At 35.8% G+C, this 11,061-nt stretch overlaps 1 protein-coding gene across 1 annotated transcript in view; it reads left to right on the top strand.

The window, feature by feature from the left end:
- Positions 1-8,220: 8,220 nt before the first annotated feature.
- PIK3R1 (phosphoinositide-3-kinase regulatory subunit 1) overlaps positions 8,221-11,061 on the top strand; it is a 574,745-nt gene continuing 571,904 nt past the window's right edge. The window contains exon 1 of the mRNA XM_072750075.1: positions 8,221-8,304. The gene's annotated coding sequence lies outside the window, so the exon portion shown is untranslated. The remainder of the gene's footprint in view (positions 8,305-11,061) is intronic.

Below are 11,061 nucleotides of genomic sequence, written 5' to 3'. Positions count from 1 at the left end.
AAAACCATTTTTATATATAACAACTTGAGGATGAGTGCAAGGGATATGGTAAGGTCTAAGAAGTCCAGAGCAGTGCTATTCACTCTTGAAACAAAACACAAACCTATGAGAAACTGACAGGAATACATTTAAATTAGTCAGAATAGTGTCAGTAGGAGCAGAAAGAAGTTTACATAGAAGTGGAGGAGGGGCACAGAGGCAAGAGATTGTCAGAAAGTAAGAGGCTATAGCTTTTAACACTTCATTAAAACTACAAAGCAGAGTTGTAGAAAAATGGTTCTAGGAAAGCTCTTACAACCTGTCCATCTCTCCTATAAATTAAGGAAAACTAAATTGGATTCCATAACAAGTAATTACGAGGGAAAAAAGAAAGCAAGAATAAGAGGCATAACAATGTTCCCACAGAAAATTGAAGCCAAGAAGACATGCCCATAAAACAAAAAAATGTAACCTTATGACATAACTTTTCAAAGTGAGCTAAAAGTTATAGATGATTTGAAAGAACATCATGAATGAAACTAAAATAGGAATTAATGATCGAAGAAAAAAATCATTTCAGAAATACAGTGTAGAATCAACAAGAGAATAAATGTATACCACCAATAACACCTGGAAGTAAATAGTAAGCAAAAAGGAAAAAATATAGCACTAGAAAAGAGTTCAAAAAAAAGTGCAAAATGAAGATAGGCAAAGAAGGTCCAATATGCCTGTAATTAGGGATCCTTGAATGAGGAAACTAAGCCAATGGAAAAGAATAGTAACAACTGTAACTCAAGAAAATGTTTTTAAAATTAAAAACAAGACAAAACTATACATTGAAAGAACTCACCTTATATATGTTGAGATTTGGCATAGAATTGTGTCACTTAAAATATGTACGGAACTGCAAAGTCACATTACCATAAAACTACTGGGCTTTAAAGAAAGAGAAAAATAAATTGAGCCCTAAGAAAAAAGACCAAGACATTTCTCAAAAAAAAAAAAAAAATCTGATGACATCAAACTTCTTGATAGTAATGCTTTATGCTAAAAGATAATAGTCTTTGGCTCACATTTTCTTTTATTGAGTAAAGACTTTATAACCAGCTAAAATGACTTTCTAATAGAACATTTGCTGACAAAGTTATGAACATTCAATAATTCAGAGAATATTTTTTTCTGAAGAATTTACCAAAGAATGAGCCTTCAGGAAATGATAAAGAACAAAAGACAATTAACATAAGTACTGGTAATAAATATTGCACATATATTTGCACATAAAACTAAAACCAAATGGTAGTTATATGAGAAAACTTTAGTGTGTAATGGCTATACACTACAAAAATGGAGATATACCATAACTATCAAAATATTAGGGGAGAATAAGAAAAGCATGAAAAGTTTAAAAAGTTTACTAATTATTTCATAATTTATTAGTGGGAGTACACTAATATTGTTTCAAGCAGGATGTTCAAGGAGACGCAGAGAATAGAAAACTAGATTATTGTCTTATAATATTCAATTTTCAAATAGAAAATAACCAAAATAGGGAAGGTGCCAAGTGTTTTATGTAACATAAAACAGTATGGCAGAATTGGAGCCAAAATACAGATCTATAAAAAAAGGGGGGGGGGGTTAATTGACCTCGTAACATTTTTTCTGATTGATGAATAAAGCAACATCTAAAACTACATTATATATAAGATGTCCCTAAAAGAAAGAGATTTAGAATAGCTTAAAATAAAATAATTGTCAAGGATGTATCAAGTAAATAAATCAGTGGTCAAAATATTGATATTTGACAAGGTGGAATTTAAACTGAAAAATAATGATAAGATGTTTTTACTTACTCCATATACAAAAATAAATTCAAAATGGATGAAAGACCTAAATGTGAGATGGAATCCATCAAAATCCTAGAGAACACAGGCAACAACCTCTTTGACATTGGCTATAGCATCTTCTTACTAGACACTTTGCCAGAGTCAAGGGAAACAAAAGGAAAAATAAACTATTGAGACTTCATCAAGATAAAAAGCTTCTGCACAGGGAAAAAAATAATCAACTAAAAGGCAGCCTTTGGAATGGGAGAAGATATTCTCAATGACATATCTGATAAAGAACTAGTATCCAAAATATATAAAGAACTTCTCAAACTCAACACCCCCCAAAACATGATTCAATTAAAAACTATGTAGAAGACAAATAGACATTTTTCCAAAGAAGACACACAGATGGCCAACAAACACATAGAAAGATGCTCAAAATCATTCATCATTAGGGAAATACAAATCAAAACTACAATGAGCTAGCACCTCACGCCTGTCAGAATGGCTAAAATGAACAAGACAGGAAACAACAAATGTTGATGAGGATGTGGAGAAAAAAGAACCCTCTTACACTGATGGTGGGAATGCAAATTGGGGCAGCCACTCTGGAAAACAGTATGGAGGTTCTTCAAATAGTTAAAAATAGAAGTACCCTATGATCCACCAATGGCAGGATACTAGGTATTTACCCAAAGGATACAAAAAAAATATACTAATATCAAGGGATGCATGCACTCTGATGTGTATAGGAGCATTATCAGCAATAGCCAGTTATGGAAAGAGCCCAGATGTCCAACAACTTATGAATGGATAAAGAAGATGTGGTATACATACAATGGAATACTATTCAGCCATCAAAAGAATGAAATTTTGCCATTTGCAATGACGAGATGGAGCTAGAGCATATTATGCTAAATGAAATAAGTTCATCAGAGAAAGACAAATACCATATCATTTCACTCATGTGAAATTTAACATCAGGGGGAAAAAACAGAGAGGCAAACCAGAAAACAGATTATCAGCTATAGGGAACAAACAGTTACTGGAGGGGAAGTGAGAGGGGGATGGGTTAAATGAGTGATAGGTAGTAAGAAGAATGCTGTGATGAGCACTGGACATTGTATGTAAGAGATGAATCTGTAGGTTCTGCACCTGAAACTAATATTGCAATGTTTGTTAACAAACTGGAATTTAAATAAAAACTTGAAAAAAATTTCTAACTATACCATAAAAAAGAACAAAAAAGGTAAATAATGAGACATAAAGATATTTTATAAAACTAAAGACTAAAATTCACAATGAAAATAAATTATGTATATTTGCACAAGACAGAAGCATCTCTTATAGGAGATTGAGTGGGAAATAGACAAAAGTTAAATAATATATCAGAAAATCTTAATACACATTTAAAATCCAAAAGAGATGAATTCGATGAAAAATTAAAGATGCTGTAGAACAAGACCAGCAAATGTTTTCTGTGAGGCGCCAGGTAGTAAATATTTTAGAATTTGTATACCATACTGTCCCATTGCAAGTACTCAACTCTGATGTAGTACAAAAACAGCCAGAGATACATAAATGAATAGGTATAGCTATTTTTCAGTAAAACTTTATTCCCACAAGTATGCTACAGTCTGGCCCTACTGCCCTTTTGCTAACTAACTCCTGATCTAGGAAACCTTAGATTTCTGTGTGTATGTATGTATCTATCTAGATATATATACATATATATCTTCCTGTGTAATTAAATAGATCATATATAGCTATCTAGTCAAATCTATACATAACAAATACATTTTTTCTAGTGTATGAGGAGCAATCCAAAAATTGACACTAATGTGGGCCATAGAAAAATCCATAAATTGCAAGTGTTAGATATAGTACAGGAGCATTTTTTTTCCTTTATATAATTACACTAAAATTAATCTCACACACACACACACACACACACACACACACACACACAAGAATACAAAACAAAACAAAAAACCCAAACCCACAAAACATTCTAACACTTGGAAACTTCTGCCATTAAATCCTATATCCATAAGACTAAAAACTGAAAGATACAGAATTTAAAAATATAATCTAAAAAGTTAAAAATTAAAACCCAAATAAACCAAAATAAGCAGAAGACTTCAGTTAAAAGCATAAATTACCACTTTAGCAAACAAAAATACTATAAAACCAAAAGGTGTGTTTTTGAACAAAATTGATGTCCTTAGCTAACTTGATCAAGAAAAAAGGGGATAAAGTATATATGTACACAATTAGAAAGTACAAAAAATAAGCCTGAAAAGAGAAAATTTTTAAATATTTTAAGAGACTACACAACTTTATGGAAATATTTTGAATGCCTCAACTAAGTGGATAAATTTTTAGAATAAACGAAAACTACCAAAAAAAATTACACAAATTAACCTAAAAATATGGAGACATTGGCTAAGTCCATCTCCACAGAAACCACTTCCAGTGGTTTTGTGTGAGAATTCAACTAAAACTTTTATGATGACATGACTATAATACTACTTAATTATTTGAAAGAGTTTTTACTCAAAGAAGAACAAATTAAAGTTTATTTTTATGAAGTAGAGGCCATATTTTAAAAACTAATACAAGAAAATACCAGAGAAGAAACAATAGACTAATCTTACTCATGAATATTGATGCAGAGGTCTCAATGAAATGTATATTAGTATACTAATATTTGTCATTATGTTACCAGATCCTTTTCTTTATGTTGCCTTAGTGGAGTGCACACATCTTACTACTTGAATTACTACAGTAATCTTCTCTCTGATCTTCCTGACTCCTGCTTGTTTCTTCTTATCAAGGGGTTCTAGACTCCATTGGTGCATTAAAATTGAAATAGGAACAGGTAGGGTTATGCAAAGATGGTTTAATGTCAGAAAAAAAAAACATTAAAACCTATCATACTAAGAGAGCTACATTGCAAGAACATACAATTATTTCCATAGGTGCAGAAGCCCAGAGAAAAATCCAGCTGCTGATGTTCATGACAGTCAATTAAATGGGACTGATGGATCCTTCCTATTAAGAATAAAGTACATCTAATAACATAATCCTACCTTATGATCTGAGAATTCCACTCTAAGGAGCATAGGTCCAAAAATGTCTATGATAGCATTGTTGATAATAGCAAAAAGCTGGAAATAAGCTAAATAGTCATCAGGCTGTTATAAGAGTAGTTGGTATGAATTAACTAGCACTAAGATACTGGCTGTATACTAATCTAACATCTACCTATGTGACTTTAGCAGAGCTATTCTGTTTCCTCAGGCTTTTGGTGTTCCTTTCTGTAAAATGGAGATAACGGTACATACCCGGCAGTGTGGCTGTCAGAGTTAACATACGTGTGAAGCCCTTTGCACACACAGCATGAACTGCGGCAGGCACTCAGATGATGATTATCTCAGAAGTGTGCTAATACTGCCAACCTTACTTAGCCAGGCCATATATAGCAGGGGAACCAGTAGAGCCTTAGTAATAAGACAGAAGTTACCAGTTCCTTTTCATTTTGTTGCTTCCATTGAGTTCATGGCTCTTACTACTTGCATTAACTGCAGTGACCTTCTTTCTGTGAGATCTTCCAGACTGTAGTCAGGTTCCTCTTATGCAGGGGCTTTTAAACCATAGGCCGCATCCCATTAGAGTGCTGTGGACTCAGTTTAGTAGGCCAAGGCCAGAATTTTAAAGGATGAACCAGAATAGAAAATATTAGCGCCTCCCAGGCTGTGCAGCTGGGTTTTGTGAAGCTCTTTTGTAATTTGGTTTCTGTGTTTGAGTGTGCTGGGTTGGTAGGGAAGAGCATTTGTCCTGGGTGGCCGAGTTTAGTAGGTCTCTGCGGATGACCCATTCTCTGCAGGTCAGCTGGAGGGATTGGTTGGGATGCCACGTATTCATACAGAGCTGGCCGTAGCTTTCATGAAAATGTTTAAGTTCTTTACTCCTTGAGATCTTAAGCGATCTCCCAAGCCCTGTCTCCTCTCCAGGATCGGCACCCAGTGATCTTTTTGGAGCTCACTGGACAAGTTACACTGTTGGTATTCACGTCTCTGCACCAGCAGTCCCTCCCCCTGGTTGCCCCTTTCCTCGTCAGGTGACTAATGTCTCCTCTTCAGGGTTGAAAATTTAGCTTATGCCACTTCTTTAGGGAGCATTTCCTGATTCTCTGTCTCCACACGCGCCGTATCATTAACTTGACAATGGTACTTGTTACAGAGTATAAAAATTTTAGTTTATTAGTCTGTCTTGTCCACTAGAACATACATTTCTTGAAAGCAGGGACTGTGTTCTATTCAGCTAGGAGTCCTCAACTAATAGAGAGACTGGCATCTTCCAGGTCCTCAATATGTTTGTTGATTGACTGATTGGTTGTGCTTACTTGGGTGGCAAACCCAGTATACATGATGGAAATACTGGGAATACCTTTGTTTTGTTTTTTAAGTTCAGAACTGGGCCTTGAATTGATATCTAGTGTATTATTTTTTATTGTAAGGCAAAGGCAAAAAAAAAAAGGATCATTTGGAGTCACTGATAGAAAAGCAGATAAATGTGCTTACCCTTTGATATATTATGGGCCTTTGTCTATTAACTTTAACTAGAGTACTATAATTATGAAGCCAGGGCTTTAGTGCCTTTGATATATATATATATATATGATATATATAATATGCTATATATGAAAGACAGTTTCCTCATATCTGAAAGCAACTAGTTAAACAAAGTTTATCTGCAGAGCCGCTTTTGTGGCAACTCTCCCAGTAAACACATCCCTTGCATTATAGGGTGATAAGTCTTTTGAGCCAAAAGATATGTCAAACCATTAGTTATCAAAGAAGTGACACATGGGTAGTGAAAATTCCTTTAGATAGATTGCATGTGGATCTGATATAAATAAAATATTTTGTTATTCTTCAAAGATGGATTTTCTGGGTTTTAGGCCATTTTTATTTTACATTTTCCCTCTCATTTCCTGTCTTTTGATCATTTCTTTATGGCTAACAGCTTTGTAAGAGCAGGAATATGAGGAGAATAGGGAAAAATCAAAACACAATGCTAAGTTCCTGATATTTGTGGAAATGCCAGTTAAGTTCTATTTGCCACTCACTATGAGTCAGGAGCTATAGTACGGGATGTGATGTGTGGTATGCATGACCCCATTAAGTCCTGACACCAAGCCTACAAACCTTAGCTGAGGAAATGAAAGTTTGGCAAGGTAAAGTAAGCTGTCACAGTTACATAATTAGAGTTGGTTTCTTTTTCTTTATATTTTAAAGTGGCAAAAATAAGATCAGAGAGAAGATAGAAATGAGGTGTTAAACTGAGAATTTGAGTTTGTCTTTGTATTTGCTTGCTTCAATACAAACCTGCTTCCTGTCCATGGATTATAGCAAGTATTCTGGACAATGGAAAGACATACTATACTACCTAGAGTTTTTGCTTATTTGGTTCATTTTTCTGTACCATTGAGAAATTAATAACAATCAAGAAATGTATTTTATACATTCTCTCATTCATTCATTTATTCATTCATTCATATTTTAGACTCCAGAGGTATAGCAAAGGCAGGAAACTTTGGAATCCATGAATTAAGGATCTAGACATATAAATAAAAGTTACAGTATTATAACCAGGGGTATAATTGATATGAATATGCAACAATAAAAGAAAAATAAAATGGCTATTTAAGTACTTACCTCTTCCTGGAAAAATCAGGGAACATTCTGAAGAGGTACTCAACTCACAGTGCTGAAGAATGTGTTGGAGATTGCCAGCTGATTCATTGCGAGTTGATTCATTAAAAGCATGTTAACAAATATGGAGTGTGTGGTAGCTGTGCCCTGAAAAAGTGCCTCAAAGAGGAAACAAATAGAAAGCTGATAAAAGCAGAAACCAAGTGATCAGAGAACGTGAAGATTTCCTGTCCTATAGGCTTTAAAGTCTGCTGAGATGACAAGTGACAAGTGAACCTGCTTGATGAATATTTGGTGATTGTCTGATGATGGAGAATGAAGGAAGGATTGGGAATGAAGGAGTTGACAACTGCTCTGAAGTACTAGGTGCCTTATCACTTTTATTTTTTCAGATTTTCTATGTTGAGTGAGGCATAATCATAATAATGCCATTTCCGTGAACATTGGCAGTTCATCACAGGGTAATGGGATAAGGCTTGTCCTTCTGTCCTTCATCCCTCCTTAACTACTTCTCTTCTCTTGACAATAGCATTAGTTAGAAAGACCAAAAGAATGTCATTAATTAACATTGAACTTTTTGGAAGTGCCAATGTTAAGGAAATCCCCAAAGGATCCTTCAGCTATTTTTTTTTTTTTTACACGTGAAATAATGGAAAAGAGTAAAATCAAGAATAGAATGTGTTTTGCTTTTCCAGATCTGCTTGGTGCAAGTGCGAAAGAGACCACAGATGGAAGCTCACAGATGGAAGCCTGCTGATCATACAGCTGTTTCTTTGTTGGTATGAAAAACCAATTGTGGGTGGGAGCAATGGAGAAAGAGACAATATTAGAATGCAATGGCATTTTAATTATACCTACCATAATTCTAATGTTCTGTTCTGTGGTGAATTGTTTGGGGAGTTGTCTTGAAATTAGAATCCAGTCCCACAAACTTGAATCAATTAAAGTAGTACTGTTTGGAAATATACAGAGAAGAGAGTTTGCAAAAGATTTTCCAGTAATCTTGCTTTGTAATGTTTAGACATCCTCTGATGACTCTTGGGTTGAGAGGAGAGAGAGGAGAGAAGGCCAAGATTTAAAGTGCCCTAGTACTGCTCCCTAGGGATTTCCACTGGAGAACATTCTTAACTCCTTGAACTATTTAAACTGTCTCTGAATACTCTTAACAGAAGTCACCCTGCTGGCATTGAATACAACTTGCCTGAAAGAGGTAATGTGAAACTAAGCTTGTGCCACCAACCCAGTTTTCCAGGAACAGAGACTTGAGAGCCAATTAAGTAGGCTACTCTCTGAGGGTTGTACCAAGTTTCATTTCATGAGTTGCTATGAGCCTTCTGTGTTCCAAGCACAGGATTGAGTGAGAGAGACACTGTTCTCACCCTCCTGGAGCTCATTGTCTAGTAGGGAAAACAAGTATAAACTAGTGGATTGATTAGTGATGGAAGTAACAGATGCAAAGTAACAAGTGGTATGAGAACATAGAAGAGTGGAATGAGAAACAGATAAGGGGGCAGCAAAGGCTCTCCTGGGCAACTCGAGGTTTCCATACTGAGCAGAGTACTGTGGGTTAAGGAGGAGGGGGAAAGAACTCTCAGTAGAGGGAAGAGCATGTGTGAAGGCTCTGTGGTTTAAAGGGGAGTGACTTGTTAGAGGAACTACGGGAAGACCAGTGTGTCTGGAGTATAAAGACCTAGAACAGGAGGCAGGACTGTGGGCAGGGGTTGGACTGAAGAGAGCCTTGGAAGCCATACTAATATTTCACTTGATTCTAAGAGCCATGGGAAAACAGAAGACTTTAAAGAAATGAGGGACATGCTCCAATGTGAGCGTCCTTCAAAGGTCCATTTGACAATTGCATGCAGGTTGATTTGGAAGGTGTTAAGTCTGGAAGCAGACGTGGTGATGGAGAGAATCTCGCAGATCTGAGAGAAATTTAGAAACCACATCAGCAAGGTTTGGTGACCAATTAGATGTAAATTAAGAAGGAGGAAAGGATGATAAGGATATAACCCCAAGTTATCTCACTGAACACGTGGGTATTTGGTTGTGTCATTCACTGACATTAAGACCCAAGAGAAGGACCGGGCTTGGTGACTGAATATGAAGCAGGAAAACTATGAGTTCAGGTTTAAACAGTTAAAGGTGGGATGCCCTCTGAGGGACACCCAGGTGAAACAGCAAAATAAAAATGAAAAAGTGGAGGTCCTGAATGACACAAACCTGAATTTGTAATCTCTCTTCTGTCACTTACTGTCCAAGAGACCTTGGGCACATTTTTAAATCTTCTTATGCATCACTTTCTTCATCTGTAAAATGGAGATAACAGTGACACTACCCTCCACCAAGTTGTTGTGAAGATTAAGTGAGAATATGCATCACAATAACAGTAGATACTTAGGGATACGGCTGTGAGATGAGGTGGCAAAGGAAAGAAAGTTTTATAAGAATATATATGTTATATGTACACTTAGAAACAAAGCAAATAGTAAAATATAACAATGTATAAAAGACTAAATTAAAAATATGCACGTCAGTACTTGGCATAACATTTGGTGAACAGTCTATGAGTGTTAGATGTCTATAGCCACAGGGACCTAGAGGTCAGAGAGAAGTCTGGTTTAGAGGTATACCTTTAGTAGTCCTGGCTGTGCTAACAGTAATGAAAGCCATGGGAGTTGTGGAAATCATCTGAAGAGAGAATGTTGAGTAAAGGGGGTCAAGGATTGAACTCTGAGAAATTCAGTGGCTAAAGATCAAGTAGAGGAGAATGAGTCAGTGAAGGAACCTTAGAATGGGATAGACCATAAAGTGGTGGAAAACTGACCATGTGGGCAAGGTGTGCTTACATTTGGAAGAGTACACAAGTAATACGGCATGTTGCAAGCTGTAGGTGTGGAGAACCTCAAAGTGTGCTTGAACCGGCTCTTTGGATAATCAGGCAATTATAATTATCTTTGTTGGGAAACTATCTGGTTCTTTATTTTAAATCAAATCTTGGCTTCTTTCCTGGAAGCAAAGCCAGTCAGCTGGTCACTTAGAAGATTTGAATCCATTATTTCTTATGTGATTCTCCGTCTTCAGGGAGGTACTACTTAAAACTTAGGCAATTTATATAAAATGAAAAAATAACACTGATGTCAAAGAGGAAAACAAAGCACAAAGAAAGGAAATTTCATTCTGTTCAGAGTTCTGACCAGCCATATAACCTTTAACTTTTCAAGAAGAATGATTTCATTTTCTTGAATTATGATTTTGTAGATACCTATCCCTCCTCCCAATTTTATTTTTTATAAAAACTGACACTTTTTATTTTATATTTGGAGAAAGTGATGATTGTCTGACCTCATAAAAAAGAGATGAGTCTTGCGGAGCCTCAGTGGCTTAGTTGGTCGAGTGTCTGATGCTTGATTTCAGCTCAGGTCATAATTTCAGGGTTGTAGATTAAGGTCTGTCAGCATCCAGCTTTGCGCTCATTAAAGAGTCTGCTTGAGATTCTCTCCACCCTCTGTCTGTCTCCCCACTAATGCACACTCTAA

The sequence above is a fragment of the Vulpes vulpes genome, chromosome 2 (assembly GCF_048418805.1).
Source record: "Vulpes vulpes isolate BD-2025 chromosome 2, VulVul3, whole genome shotgun sequence".
NCBI classification, from domain to species: domain Eukaryota; kingdom Metazoa; phylum Chordata; class Mammalia; order Carnivora; family Canidae; genus Vulpes; species Vulpes vulpes.
Note: the sequence above shows the minus strand (reverse complement) of the source record. Positions and strands in the feature narration are given on the sequence as shown.